The following is a 16,028-nucleotide window of genomic DNA, read 5'->3' as shown; positions in this document are numbered from 1 at the left end:
TGACTGCCTAACCGCCAGGGGCTGTCGGCGGAAAAGTATTTTGATCCCGTTCTTTCTAACTCAGATTTGCAAATGATACCTTTACGCGCTACTTTTTGATGACTGTGATGCCTCATATGGGCAACCTGCTGAAAAAGACGACTTGAAAATGATTGTACTAAATTTGAAATTTTTAAATTTGAAATTGATTTATACTAATATCAGTTGAATCCCCACTGATGCGAGCAAAATGGTGAGTGATATCATTAGAATTTCTTCACTCGTTTTTGGCCAATCCTTAACATACGAGGAAAAGAGACGGTCGATGTTAGGACAGAATTTGAATCTGCGATGTCTTATATCTCCAGTTATTTTTAAATTTTACATGTGATCAGGATGCCTTCTAATCAAGCCCAGCTTTTCAGGAAAACGAATACAAAAGTATTTGATTTGTGAAAGTAGAATTCCTCCATTGATATCAGTAGGGCACTCTCACGATCTGAATATAATTGCTTCTAATGCATGTTGGCCAAAAACGAGTAGGCCTACTTGTCATTTTCTGCAGGGCAGTCCGTGGTATTTTTGATCATGTTCTCATGGGCAAGACTCTTTACTTCAGTGGAAGTGATACCCTAGCTGGATGGCTCCAGCACGACCTATCGCAAGTTTGTTCCCCCTGAGAACTCTGAATTCTCTGACAGAGAGCATCAGAGAGAAACATGCTGTATGTACGATAGGAAAAGTTTCCACTTTCCCCGACTTACTTTCGGAGGATTTTTGTTAATCTCTGGTTTTAATACCGAGTAGGTATTCATGTGTCTTCAGCTGTGTCATTGTATTCAACAAAAAAACAACTTGTATCGGGACTAAGACCACAAATAATAAAAAGAACACAAAAAATAAGGCTAGAAGCTGTGCTACTCAATGATGAGAAATGAAAGCTGACAGCACTGAAATAATGATGTCCTAATTCATAATTATTAGGATAAACCGAGTATTCAACAACGATAGTGAATTTCGAACATCATTTTCATCGCGGTTATCATTTTTCTCTGAAGTTGAGAATCTGTGGGTTGAAGCAAAATTTTTCAAAATCTTCTCCAATTTTTCTTCCGATGAAAACATATAGCGCGAAAATTGCAAAGATTCCATTTTTTCTTGAAAAGTTGAACACCCTACACAGTTGAATACAAAAGAAGAAAGCAACAATTAGTTGGCTCGAAGAGTGACAAAAAAACAACTTAAATCAGGACTAAGGCCGCAAATAATAAAAAGAACACATAAAATAAAATAAAAAGCCGGGCTTAGTCCTGATTTAAGTTGTTTTTTTGTCACTCTTTCGAGCCAACTAAGTTGTTTCTTCTTTTGTATTCAACTGTGTAGGGTGTTCAACTTTTCAAGAAAAATGGAATCTTGCAATTTCGCGCTATATGTTTCATCGGAAGAAAAATTGGAAAGATTTGAAAAATTTTGCTTCAACCCACAGATTCTCAACTTCAGAGAAAATGATAACCGCGATGAAAATGATGTTCGAAATTCACTATCGTTGTTGAATACTCGGTTATCCTAATAATTATGATTTAGGACATCATTTTTCAGTGCTGTCAGCTTTCATTTCTCATCATTGAGTAGCCACAGCTCTAGCCAGTTTATCTGTCTTGCATTGTGACGATATCAAGAGATTTTTACTTTCATAACAAGAAATAGTCGCTTAACTTTGTTACGGATCTCTTCATGAGTTTTTGTGTGTTACATCAAGACCATCATTTGTTATCTCCGAGCGCATCGCTAGACATTTTCAAATGGCACGCTTGCATTTACTAGCTCTCCTCATGTTTTCACCAGCTTTGAAAAGTGTCTGATTTTCCTATTGGATTTCCCTATTTTGTGTTAAGTTTAACTTTCATCTCATTAGTCAATCCGAAAGCGAACTCGTGAACATCAACTGGGGCTGATAAAAAAGTTAGCCTAGGTTATGCGTCTTGCACTTGCATAATGTTACCCTTAAAAAGTACGAAATATTAAGCGACGTTGTGAGACATGCTGAAGTATTTTCATGAAATTTCAAATCTTTCCAATCCTTTTTTTTTTTTTCAAGGTACTGCCTACAGCCAGCAGGGGCTGTCTGCGGCATTTTCTTAAGTACTGCCATCGTGAATCCCATTTTCTCGCTTGCCCCGGTTTACGAAATTTTTCAAGCCCAGGTTGACACATACGGACCGCTCCAACGGAAAACTCTGGATAAAACTCCGGTGACATTCAAACGTAATTTTTAATCGGTCGCAGTCTCAGCTCTTCCAAGCGATCGAATTTGATGCAAATAGCAGTAGCGGTCTGAGTTAAAGTCATCGTTTTCCCGTCCAGATCCTTCAGGATCGGCCGCATCTATCGCTCCTCTCTCGACTTCCCGGAATGAGATTATTGATGAATGAAAATTCATGTGAAGTCACTCACTATTCGATACTCTCAAGAGCGTGATGTTGGTTTTCGTCTTTCCTTATTTATCCACAGAAATGTTCGAATTCTGAAGACTTCGTTTTATTTGAGTAGTGTGCCAACTCGTTATCCAGGATGTCAACAGTAGTAACCTCTATGTTCCACGTCAACGTAATTGTTGAAGCATCTAGAACATGAAGACATACTCCGCGCTCTATACGAACTGCATCATCAGTATTTTGGAGTAACATTTTTTTTACATCGTAAACATTTCGAATGAGTGCTCACAATGTATCCGATGATTATTTTTTTGTCAAGCAACGCAGTTTTTCACAGTACAGAAAATTGTGGATGAGTGTTTTGTATGAGCGCAGTACCATTCGAACTTCACAGCGACCTTCTTCATTTTTACGGTTTTTACATTTTTGGCTAAGCGTCCATTGAGAACCACATCACAAATATTTTTGGTTAACAATTGTTTTGCAGTCAATAAGGAGTACAGAAAGTTCCTCAATGTATGTTTATAATTTTCCCCACGCACTATTACACAGCGCAGCCCGAGTAATTACAGCGGAAAAATGTCAACTATCTTCGAGCTAATTGTGGTAGGAAAATCTTCGCAGTCGAAAGAACTTTACCTGTACACTCAACGCAGTCAAGCCAATATCATCAGAACATCAGCTCAGCTGCATTTATTTACACAATAACCAGTGTGCGAGTAGTAATGTTCACATTTTATTTAAAATCCAAGCGTTTTTTCCACTAAATTTTAACCCACCGACGCCGCAAATTCGAATCATAGCGGGAAATAAACGCGCGCTCCACAAATAGCGCCTTCAACGGCGCAGAAATACTTCAAACGCTACACATTTGTTCCGATGTGCAAGTTGCCTAGCCTGTGCCTGCCTGCGTGTTCAACTACACATCGTCCACCCGCGATTCACGGATCGGGAGATTTAGCACATGCTGCACGCCTGTAGACAATGAAAACAAGTTTCACTACGTCGAAAGTCTTCGAAGTTGATGCTCGTTCGACTCAAATCCCGAAAAATTACGCAGAACCTCAGGATGCACGCTTCTTGCTTCTTATTACACCATTTAATAAAAGTAAGAACGCTCGCGGATTGAGCTCTTCCACAACGTGAAAGCACGACGGAATGAGTGCGGAGATTAAGCCGGATAATCGCCGAACGCCGAAAGGGTTGTAACTCCAACAATACGAAAATTAAAATAAATTAAAGTATGAAAATCGCAAGAGGAGGTACACATTTTCATTACGAGGCGTGTCTAATTTCACCGGAATTTCTGAAAGTCAATTTTCCAAGTCAAGATTTTGAGGTCAATGATGAATCTATCATGATATTGTAACATTGACCGGTACATTGAAAAGGAAGGCTATTTGCTCAGTTCCCAGATGAATCGAGTTCACAGTTGGAAAATTTCGAACGCGTTGTCACTCTCAGGCAGTGCACAGGCAACGAAGTGCGAGGTATCATACTATCGAAAAAATCAGTCTCAAAGAAGTTGGACTCCAAGAAATCTGACTCGATTAAGGCAGACTGGAAGTGTATCTGCAACCTCGCAGGTGCTCGAAGCAGTGCATGCCAGGCCTCACTGTGTTAGTACGTCGGGCGAAGACTCAAACTGCGACATCAGCGTTTTCAAATTGTCTCGACGTTCGACTACCGGAGGTTACCATTGCCGAAAGGCCGGGGCCTTATCATAAAAATGTCTGAAGGCACTATCAACATGCCGAGTATAAACTTTTCGCCGGTATAGAGTCTGAAACCAACTATGCCGGTAGTCACTCTGATAACAGGAGTGATGCTTTTGACTTAATAATATGTCACCCCTGAGTGAGGATTCGTTTGCGTCGCATTAGAAGTGAGACAAAATCGGGTTTGACGCCCTCTGTCCAGAGGCTGCAAGCTTTACACAGAGAGTCTCCTCCTCACTGCATGGTCGAGGAACTCGCCCAGAGGTCGCTGGCAATGTGGACACGGAAGTTTCAAAATACGGCCACACTGCTGCTTCAAACCCGGTAACTTATTTTTGTGCCAAGGAAATAATCGATGGCTTTTACCTGTAGAGGACTCAAATCCAAGCAGCCCAGCAGTCTGATACTCAATCATCGATTTGATTTTCGATCCGAGGATATATTGGTTATAAAAGTGGTCAACACCTTCAATCGATATGAGATTTATGAAAACCCCTCGAATGATGGATATTCGTTCCCAGTGTTGATTTACTTACATCAGAAATTTACGTCAACGCGTCCGATTTCGCACGAAGTTATAGCGAGGACACCAAAGTCCCCACTTCCGCTCGTTCATTTCTGGACAGAAAAGAACTCAAGTGCTGAAGTAAAGACGTCACCTTGGCCATAATCGAATGATCACCAACTTGTGTATTCCGGGGACTTAGCCGTCCGTTCATTCGCTTTTACGTTCAGGCTCAACGCTGAATCTTCAGTTTCCGGCGCAAAAAAGACAAATTTGCCCAGTTGTTCGACGACTAAGAAAACAAGGAGACCCCTGTGAAAATATGTCCTAACGACACCGGGGTGAAAGAACGATTTTAGTGCCAACGGGAAAGGTGCTGACACCACCGTACGGACTTATTGCACCAGCTCAGGTAGCAGACCTCACTGTAATTTGACGAATCCGACCATTTGCGCCGTTTAAGTAAAATAATTTCTCAACAGAATCAGATAAATTGGAAGGGAGAATTGCCATTGTAAAATTCCAGATGCAGACTTTTGAGTGCACCGTGCAGGTTTTGCTGTCGGTAGCACGTCCCTGCGAACGATGAATATATCCGCTACTCAGGGAAGAGACCGATATGGATAAGATGTAATACTGAGCAGGTTTATACCCGAAATCATTGACTGAGAAAATTAAATTAATGATGGATCGAACCATTTGCGCCGTTTAAGTAAAATAATTTCTCAACGGAATCAGATAAATCGGAAGGGAGAATTGCTATTGTAAAATTCCAGACGTAGACTTTTGAGTGCACCGTGCAGGTTTTGCTGTCGATAGCACGTCCCTGCGAACGATGAATATATCCGCTGCTCAGGGAAGAGACCGATATGGATGAGATGTAATGCTGAGCAGGCTTATTGACCAAAATCATTGACTGAGAAAATTAAATTAAGACGGTCACATCCCGTAGACAAGATGAGAAGACACCTATTGTACAAGATTATTCCCAAAATTTTCCTCGCATGAAGAAAGAAGATGAAAATCAACGATACGAAGGATCACGCAACCTGGGTAGGAAACATTGTGGCTGCCAGTGAACGGGAGATCGTAACCATGGCGTAGATTCAGGGGTTTGATGGCAGAATTTTTTAGTAGAATTTTGTAAAAACAGACTGTATCAGGGGCCATTCATAAAATACGTAACGTCTAATTTCGGATTTGTTGCCCCCCTTCCCCGCCACGTAACGTTTTAACCTGTAAAAAAATGACCGATCGCTCTCCTCGACCCCCCCCCCCCCCCCCCTCCAATCCCCCCTAGAACGTTTTGTGGTTTATGAACGGCCCCTGAAGAGCTTTAGTAGTATATATTTCGTCCGAAAGCTGATGTTGCATTGGCTTACCGAAGATTCTAATGACCTTCTCAGTCGACCTAAGGTGTGCAAATTTTAACTTGTTAAAGTGTATCGTTTGGTAGTGCTTTATAAAGCAAAGTGAATGTCGCTGATTTGTTGATGTCAAAAATGTATTGTAAAAAATAAGGAAAATAAATTACAAGAAAAAAAAAATCAAAGGAAAAAAAAATGGAAAAAAACAAATACCTATTGTATGAAATTAAAAATTAAAAAAATGAACAAACAAATGAAGAAATGAAAAAAATGCAAAAAGAAAAAAAAGGACAAAACAAAATAGTGAAAAAATGCAAAATACAAATTAAGAATGAAAGAAGTAAGCGCAAAAAGCCGAAGGAAACAGACTGAATAACACATCTTAATGTATGTATTATATTTCGTAAATGCAAGTTTGTAGCTCAGAGCTAAAGGATCGTGTTCACATATCTTTCATTTCAAGGTTTCTTCGAAAATGTAGTTTTACTCTGCACTTCCTGTTTCTCGTAATTTAAATTCACGGTCTTCATTTGAGTATGTGAACTAAGTTTTTGAAACTGTTCACGAATTAACAAGTTTGATTTACCATTCCACATTTACTATTATTAAAATCCTTCCGAAGATATCAGTCGCGACCCTTTGGCTCTGAGTAATAACATTAAGTATCCCAATTGTAAATCCTGCTTTAAGGCCTTACAGGCTGTCGCTGCATGTTGAAAACGCAAATTTTCAATGGAACTCCAGGATAAAACAAATCCTAGTTCTTGTTCAGTTCCATGGCACTGCCTTTTTTCTGGCAACAGCTATGATTCCAGCTTCAGTAACAATTCTATTTTATTACGAAGGGAGGGCAGGCAGGCAGGCGAGGACATAGAGAAAAATCTCGGTAGACCGGTCTTTATTTAGCGTTAATTCGAATCGCGATTGGTTCCTTCATACGGTGAAAAACAACTAAATCAAGCCGGTTCAAGCGTTGATGGGCTGATACTCCGGGTCATTTTTGCGGCAACCAGTCCGTCCTTGTTTATTACGGGGGCCGAATAATGCAGAAGCACAGAAGTGGAATTGTAACCAACACTAGAAATTTAGGTACGAACTAAAAATGGATCCTGTAATTCACTGATTATCACAAACTATTTCTGAGAAAATTAGGAAAAATTCAGGTAAAAAATTGCAAAAATTAAGGAACACCTAACGGCATACCTAACCTTCTACTAAACGCCATATAATTTGACAACCAACGTTTTTGGCTTAGCTGAGCTGAGCTGAAAATTGCCTATTTTCTCACATAAACTCCCAAGTCTACCACTACATCAACTCCATGCAAAGATAGGGAGCAAATACATTAGCAGACTGCAAATTTTCAAGTATACGCATGAACTTGACTAGGGTAAAACCGGGCTGTTTTACCATCTCGGAAAAATAATCTTAGTGGCCTCATTCGGCGTGAATTGGCATAGTAAAGAATTATACTCACTTTTAATGATGAGTTAGAAAAAAGATTGTTGAAGTTGAAAAATCGGTAGCTCCCAGTTAGGAACACGAATTAACAGCCGGAATTTCCAGTCAGATAGAAATCAACATTAGATCCAGTTGGAACTAGAAAGAAAGAAACGAAGAGTTTTTTTTATTTGATTTGTTTGAGATTAGGTTCTATTGTTTTGAACCATGTGTTTGCACATAATCTCGCATGGCCCTTAAATCGGCAGGCGTTATCTCAACTTCGACTTGATTTTCGTTTTGGATCTCAGGAGCCGGGGTCGGGGATGGGGCTGGGGCGGCTTGCTCGGGAGGCAGAGATTTACTGCATCCTCGATTACTCTCTCACTGATGGGCGGTGGTTCGCAGTAACGAAATTCAAAAGATGGCCCGGGAGGATATTTAAAGGCTACTGGCTGTAGTACATTAGTTACTCCCGCTGATAATGAAGCCAACCTCTTCGCGATGATCTGGTCTACACTGCGATTATACCTAGTGCTTCTTGGTACTGCCCGACTAGTACGTCTTTCTTCTCCGTGAGAAGATTATATTTTTTATCTATAAACTGTTTGAGGATAAGACAAGATACAATTGTTATGTCAATTACTATTCTAAAAATGGTTATTAACGCAGCAGAGAATAAGGTCAAACCGTAACTAGAAATTATAAGGCTAAATATAGTCATAAATATTAATGATAACCCTAGTGAAGTGAACCTCATGCGGCGGGAGGTTCGCAGTGGTTAACTGTCCGCAGCGGGGACTAACCTCATGCAACCTCAAGCAAGCACCCGTCGCATGGAGTCGCATGGAGTTCACACCCTGTTCCAGGAAAAGCTGCATGAGGTGACGGGTACTACCTCCCGCGAAACCCAGGAACCTCCCGCCAAGCTCCCGCCAAGCTCCCGCAAGCCCTAATCACCTCAAGCAAGGGCCAGCAACCCCATGCAGCCCACTAATTACACTGCCCCTGCACACAGTGGGCAGTTCCAGGTCAAAGGAAGGAGGAGTTGAACTTAAAAATCAAATTTCTTTCTCAAAGAAGAGGAATTTCCTAAAAAATTGAGTCAAAATTACTCTAAAAATTAATGTGGCACTTGAATCATGTTAATCCAAGGATTTCACCCTAAAGCTGGTCTCATTTCTGCGTTTCACACAGCCAGAAGTCAAGAAAATAAACTTCTAAGGCATAAATACATGTAATATACTTATGTCAAAAATCTGATGAGCCGTGAGATGCATGCCATCTTATGGGATCCAGGGCTCATCTGAAAATGGGCATGTGCTTTGGGCTGTTTTTTTTTTTTTTATTATTATTTTTTAAAGTCCTATTTAATTCTCTTTTGACAGTATTTGTCCACTCATAAATCCATATTTTAATTGAGCAAGGAAGTTAAAATTTCTGATGAGTCTTGAAATAAATGTGTTCATATGGAGCCCAGGGCTCATCTTAAAATGAACACGATGCCTTCATAAGAATATGGATCCGTGAGTCAACAAATGATCTCCAAAAGAAGAATAAACAGAATTATTCAATTGTATAAATAACATCATTCCAGCCTTGCGAGTCTGAAATGAGTTTCCTGAGTAAAAAATAAGAAACTTGATTTTTGGCTAGTTCCTCCTTCCAAATCGATCATGTGTTTTCAGTTGTGGGGAGAAAATTGGATAATAACTCAAATGAAAAGCTCCAACAATCTTGTTTTCAATGAGTAAACGTGGGCTCTCCTTTAAAATCAAGTGACCCAAGGCTTACTTCCCTCTCTTCACACAATTAGGCACCAGAGTTCAACATCTTTCATAAAGGTACCTACTCACTGATCATGTGAGTTGATGGAGCTTTGAAAGAAAGTCACGGTCCAAAATTCCCATCACAAATTTCCCTATCTCTTTCAGCATGCCAAGAAATAAATATTACCTGTACCTTTTCCACCCATGAACTTCCAGAAAATTCCAAGTCAAAGCAGTAGTTTTCACTTGCTTTCACAGTGAGCAGAAAAATTCCAGGTTCCAGGCACATACTTAATGATCAGCTGGCGATTTTCACAAAATCTGCACCATCACTGGAACTAAAAAATTTACAAATGAAATTTTCACAGTCTACCAGGGTTATACTCATTCACAATCGGTTTTACAAAATTTTTGAATTTTGAAAGATGATGCAATAATTCAAGTTAAACTGAGACTTTTTTTTAGATGCAAGCACTTAATTTAGCTTAGTTAACAATCACAGATAATGCGCTGTTAAGTTATTTTCTCCTCGTGAAATACCCATGAATATGCATGAGGAAACCAGATAAGGACCACATATTCTCATTGATTTTAATTTTCAGCACCTGTTTATTTAGTTGAATTTTTTTCTATGTATTTTGTGGGTCTAATTTGAGCTCAAAAACAAATCAAAACCAAGAGTTGAAAACATGAGAGTCCAAGTCACTTTGAACGGTTCCTTTGTTTTCTCATCAACTCTTCCTTCATTCATGTGACGGCAGACGGAAAAGGCTCCAGGTTGATATGATTCGACTTAGCCTCTCGTAAGATTTTTGATCGCATTGAAAAAACTCTCAGATCCCTCCGCAGCTCACTAGCAGTGCCTGAAGAAGAAACTTTAAAGTGACCAAACTTCTAAAAATGCATAAGTAAGTAATCTCTCATTCTCTCTGTAATTTCATAACATACTGGTAGGTATCAAATCAGTGCACATCATTCTAAATTGCCTCACTTTGAAAGTGCATTACTTCAATGTAATTGAACTGACTTTTGCATGCAAGTAGATTGAGATCAAAGGCTCAGAAAATTCAAAGGGATCCCTCATTGCCATACTCCCTCGATCAGAGCGGATGTTTTTCATTAAAACTGGAGATAATACAATTCATACCTCACACTTCACTCAGCAACAGGGCTTTCCTACTGCGTACCACAAGACCGATCGGCGTCGAAAAATAATACGAACTGAATCTCAAGTCCAATATCACATAGTTAGCACTCATTTTCATCAATTCACGAATAAATCCCTCTAGTTTTTATGAAAGTATTCACATGATGCAACTGTATAAAACTGTACCTACTCTGGTAAACCATAGGGTAAACATTGCGAAGATGTGAGGAATCATAGGTTAGAATACAGAGCTGCCACATCGTTAGAAAAAACATACGAAATTCCATTCGCTTAGCATCTCGTATCGCGATCATTTCGAACGGCAAGGCAACTGCGAGCCAGTGACGTATGATTTGACAGACTCCAGGTTTTTCGCGTATTTGCCAAGTTGAGGAGAAAAAAATGCAAATTTCGCCGTTCATAGGGATTGGTGAAAGTCGATTATTTATTAATCTTGATTATAATTATTGATTATGATCATCATACTTGTGCGAAGAACGCATTTTTCCTCTGAATTTGACGTCGGACGTATTTTTCTTATCGTATAAATGATTAGGAGGGTAAATCTTGAAACATCGCATCGATGATGCGGGATTATGAATTTCGGCCATCGAATTATTATACTTTTCCTTTACCATCGCATTTATTAATTTTTTCCTCTCCCTCTTCTTCTCGAACATGAAAGCAAGTAAAATTTTTTACACTTGTAAATACTTCTCTAAGAAAAAATTCTCGTATCGGTCAATGACTTATCATCTTAATGGGTCGAGGTTTTCGGTTTCCTCCTCAGTAACTTGAGCGACTGGTACTGCAACCTTCTTCCAAACCGCTACAGCGATCCGTATAACCGGAACCAGGAGGTTTTTCCCATCCGGTAGGGCAATATACGATGACTAATGAGTCTGAAGCTGCAGGGGTGTCGAACATTGTTCTTTTCAGGTGTCCTTTGGAGTTATTCCAAAATCACGTAATGCTTCGGGGAATGGATACGGCTAAGGTACTTCTGATATTCCCAGCGCACGGGGACTTTCATCAAAACGTTTCGTAACGATTTTGAGTCATTGAATGTTAAACAACGGAAGTCCCCGTGCTGAAAATTAGGGCTAGGGGTTGCGACGGGGAGGAGGGTGGAGAGGAAAAAATCCTCCAGTTTCATTTCTTGAAGCCTTTGGAACATTGACCGACTGTTGAGTGGGTCAGTAAATTAAACGAAAATAAAGTAAGACATTAAATTGATTTCTCACAGGTTCCTCAAGATATTACTCAAAAGCGTTCTAGAGTTTGGGTGGGGGGGGGGGGGGCTATTGGGGGCTAAATGATTTTTCAAATGTTCGTGGCTTTGTTGCGCGGTTTGCAATTTGGACTCGTCACCTTTGGCAAACTAGCACAAGCGCCATGCGACGTCTAAAAAATTTCCGCCGTCATTTTATTTCTTTACAGGCAAATTTTTGTTCCACGACGCTGTGCTAAAATTTCGTTGAATTTTCTTTGTGGTGCCGATATAATTCAGTGAAATTTTCAAACAGATTCAACCAACAATTTTTCTGTAAAAATATAAAATGACGGCGGAAATTTTTCAACGTCGCTTGACTGATTTATCGCACAAGTATGATGATCATAATCAATAATTATAATCAAGATTAATAAATAATCGACTTTCACCAATCCCTATGAACGGCGAAATTTGCATTTTTTTCTCCTCAACTTGGCAAATACGCGAAAAACCTGGAGTCTGTCAAATCATACGTCACTGGCTCGCAGTTGCCTTGCCGTTCGAAATGATCGCGATACGAGATGCTAAGCGAATGGAATTTCGTATGTTTTTTCTAACGATGTGGCAGCTCTGTATTCTAACCTATGATTCCTCACATCTTCGCAATGTTTACCCTATGGTTTACCAGAGTAGGTACAGTTTTATACAGTTGCATCATGTGAATACTTTCATAAAAACTAGAGGGATTTATTCGTGAATTGATGAAAATGAGTGCTAACTATGTGATATTGGACTTGAGATTCAGTTCGTATTATTTTTCGACGCCGATCGGTCTTGTGGTACGCAGTAGGAAAGCCCTGTTGCTGAGTGAAGTGTGAGGTATGAATTGTATTATCTCCAGTTTTAATGAAAAACATCCGCTCTGATCGAGGGAGTATGGCAATGAGGGATCCCTTTGAATTTTCTGAGCCTTTGATCTCAATCTACTTGCATGCAAAAGTCAGTTCAATTACATTGAAGTAATGCACTTTCAAAGTGAGGCAATTTAGAATGATGTGCACTGATTTGATACCTACCAGTATGTTATGAAATTACAGAGAGAATGAGAGATTACTTACTTATGCATTTTTAGAAGTTTGGTCACTTTAAAGTTTCTTCTTCAGGCACTGCTAGTGAGCTGCGGAGGGATCTGAGAGTTTTTTCAATGCGATCAAAAATCTTACGAGAGGCTAAGTCGAATCATATCAACCTGGAGCCTTTTCCGTCTGCCGTCACATGAATGAAGGAAGAGTTGATGAGAAAACAAAGGAACCGTTCAAAGTGACTTGGACTCTCATGTTTTCAACTCTTGGTTTTGATTTGTTTTTGAGCTCAAATTAGACCCACAAAATACATAGAAAAAAATTCAACTAAATAAACAGGTGCTGAAAATTAAAATCAATGAGAATATGTGGTCCTTATCTGGTTTCCTCATGCATATTCATGGGTATTTCACGAGGAGAAAATAACTTAACAGCGCATTATCTGTGATTGTTAACTAAGCTAAATTAAGTGCTTGCATCTAAAAAAAAGTCTCAGTTTAACTTGAATTATTGCATCATCTTTCAAAATTCAAAAATTTTGTAAAACCGATTGTGAATGAGTATAACCCTGGTAGACTGTGAAAATTTCATTTGTAAATTTTTTAGTTCCAGTGATGGTGCAGATTTTGTGAAAATCGCCAGCTGATCATTAAGTATGTGCCTGGAACCTGGAATTTTTCTGCTCACTGTGAAAGCAAGTGAAAACTACTGCTTTGACTTGGAATTTTCTGGAAGTTCATGGGTGGAAAAGGTACAGGTAATATTTATTTCTTGGCATGCTGAAAGAGATAGGGAAATTTGTGATGGGAATTTTGGACCGTGACTTTCTTTCAAAGCTCCATCAACTCACATGATCAGTGAGTAGGTACCTTTATGAAAGATGTTGAACTCTGGTGCCTAATTGTGTGAAGAGAGGGAAGTAAGCCTTGGGTCACTTGATTTTAAAGGAGAGCCCACGTTTACTCATTGAAAACAAGATTGTTGGAGCTTTTCATTTGAGTTATTATCCAATTTTCTCCCCACAACTGAAAACACATGATCGATTTGGAAGGAGGAACTAGCCAAAAATCAAGTTTCTTATTTTTTACTCAGGAAACTCATTTCAGACTCGCAAGGCTGGAATGATGTTATTTATACAATTGAATAATTCTGTTTATTCTTCTTTTGGAGATCATTTGTTGACTCACGGATCCATATTCTTATGAAGGCATCGTGTTCATTTTAAGATGAGCCCTGGGCTCCATATGAACACATTTATTTCAAGACTCATCAGAAATTTTAACTTCCTTGCTCAATTAAAATATGGATTTATGAGTGGACAAATACTGTCAAAAGAGAATTAAATAGGACTTTAAAAAATAATAATAAAAAAAAAAAAAACAGCCCAAAGCACATGCCCATTTTCAGATGAGCCCTGGATCCCATAAGATGGCATGCATCTCACGGCTCATCAGATTTTTGACATAAGTATATTACATGTATTTATGCCTTAGAAGTTTATTTTCTTGACTTCTGGCTGTGTGAAACGCAGAAATGAGACCAGCTTTAGGGTGAAATCCTTGGATTAACATGATTCAAGTGCCACATTAATTTTTAGAGTAATTTTGACTCAATTTTTTAGGAAATTCCTCTTCTTTGAGAAAGAAATTTGATTTTTAAGTTCAACTCCTCCTTCCTTTGACCTGGAACTGCCCACTGTGTGCAGGGGCAGTGTAATTAGTGGGCTGCATGGGGTTGCTGGCCCTTGCTTGAGGTGATTAGGGCTTGCGGGAGCTTGGCGGGAGCTTGGCGGGAGGTTCCTGGGTTTCGCGGGAGGTAGTACCCGTCACCTCATGCAGCTTTTCCTGGAACAGGGTGTGAACTCCATGCGACTCCATGCGACGGGTGCTTGCTTGAGGTTGCATGAGGTTAGTCCCCGCTGCGGACAGTTAACCACCTGCGAACCTCCCGCCGCATGAGGTTCACTTCCACTAGGGAAGTCCATTACGAAACGGAAAAAGCTTAGTGAGGCGATATATCGTTTGTGGCTAGCAATTTTGGGTACGTGCCCGTTTACAGTTGTGTTGGCTTTAGCCAACATGGCATTCACCTTCTGTTGTTGGGTCACGGAGCGCTGCAAGACATCCCAGTGGAGGGTCCTTGCAGCATCTTTCGTTATAGCGTCTTTTAGGAGTTTTCTATCCCGTTCTTGATTCTTGGCAAGTTTATCGGCGTTAGCGGATATACCGCCAACTTTGCTTTCCAAACTTTTGATGTGATCAGTAAGCGTATGTATTGTTTTTTCTTCAATTTGATTATCCTTTTTTATAGCGTCTTCGACCGTTTTTGATAACGTGGCGTTGTCAACTAACGAAGAGGACTTCTTTAACAGTAATGCTATATCTTTGTTGTGTGAATCAGTAAGAATGGCGTACCTTTTTGCTACATCACTAATGACAGCTTGGCCTTAGGCTGTCATAGTGCAGACGAATTCTTTCGTCGATTAGCGACAAAGGTAAGTCGTTGGAAGTTTTCCTGGACGGGGAACCCATTTCTCAAAGACAATTAGCTCGTGCTTCAGCTAGGATGGAAACCTTCAAGAAGAAAATTACTCTTTGATCGAAATTCTTACATTTTGCCCCACTATTCCCGGAAAAGTCTCAACTGGGGCTCTCCTGAAAAGTGCGTCGGCAAACATCAAGGTGATAGCACCGCAGTCGTGCCTGTTCTTTTGCTGAGGGACTTTCACGGCGTAAATGTTCCATAGTGAACCGGGCAATACGCGTACACACAGGTCCCGAAGGATAGACAAGGAATTGTTTCCTGTGTCGTTATTATTCAGAGTATCAAAACAAAGTAACGCTCTAGAGGGGAAATCAGCACAGAGTAAAAACCAATGCTGTCTGACTGGGCAATGCACAGGAATAATTAGGAGCTCCGGCCTAGAACTGATTTTCCTCAAGTTTTCATCAACGCCTCTAGTTCTAAGTGCCGTAAAGAAAAACGAATCTGCGATTTGTTTTCCGCTGCCGAGAGAGAAAAGGCCTTGTCCACACGAGCGCAGTTCGCGGAATTTATTCCTCGAACTTGCTCAGTTCCGGAACTTATTCCTTGAAACGAGGCATGCTGTCCACACGGGTTCGTCCGAACTGGAACCGGAACTTCAATAAAACTATACAATTATTGCAAAATAATAGATTATTACGGCCGCCAAAGTAACAAAAATAAATGTCAAGATCATGTAAAGGACGTGAAAAACAAAAACAAGCAAATTCACATCAAAAGAAACATATTTAAAGCTCGGAGCACGGGGGAAATTCCAGGTTTTGGAGGAATACGTTTCAGCTCAGCAAAAAACTGTTCCGGGAACAAGTTCCTCGAACTGAGTTCCGCG

General features: G+C 39.9%; 1 long non-coding RNA gene across 1 annotated transcript; it reads left to right on the top strand.

Annotated features, from left to right (window-relative positions):
• The first annotated feature begins 11,657 nt into the window (after positions 1-11,657).
• LOC140224447 (uncharacterized) lies at positions 11,658-15,557 on the top strand. Its single transcript, XR_011899725.1, has 2 exons — positions 11,658-12,452; positions 13,262-15,557. It is a non-coding gene; the product is annotated as an uncharacterized lncRNA (long non-coding RNA).
• Positions 15,558-16,028: the final 471 nt, after the last annotated feature.

This window comes from Bemisia tabaci, chromosome 4 (assembly GCF_918797505.1).
Source record: "Bemisia tabaci chromosome 4, PGI_BMITA_v3".
NCBI lineage: Eukaryota > Metazoa > Arthropoda > Insecta > Hemiptera > Aleyrodidae > Bemisia > Bemisia tabaci.
This window is presented reverse-complemented; position numbering and strand designations above follow the sequence as displayed.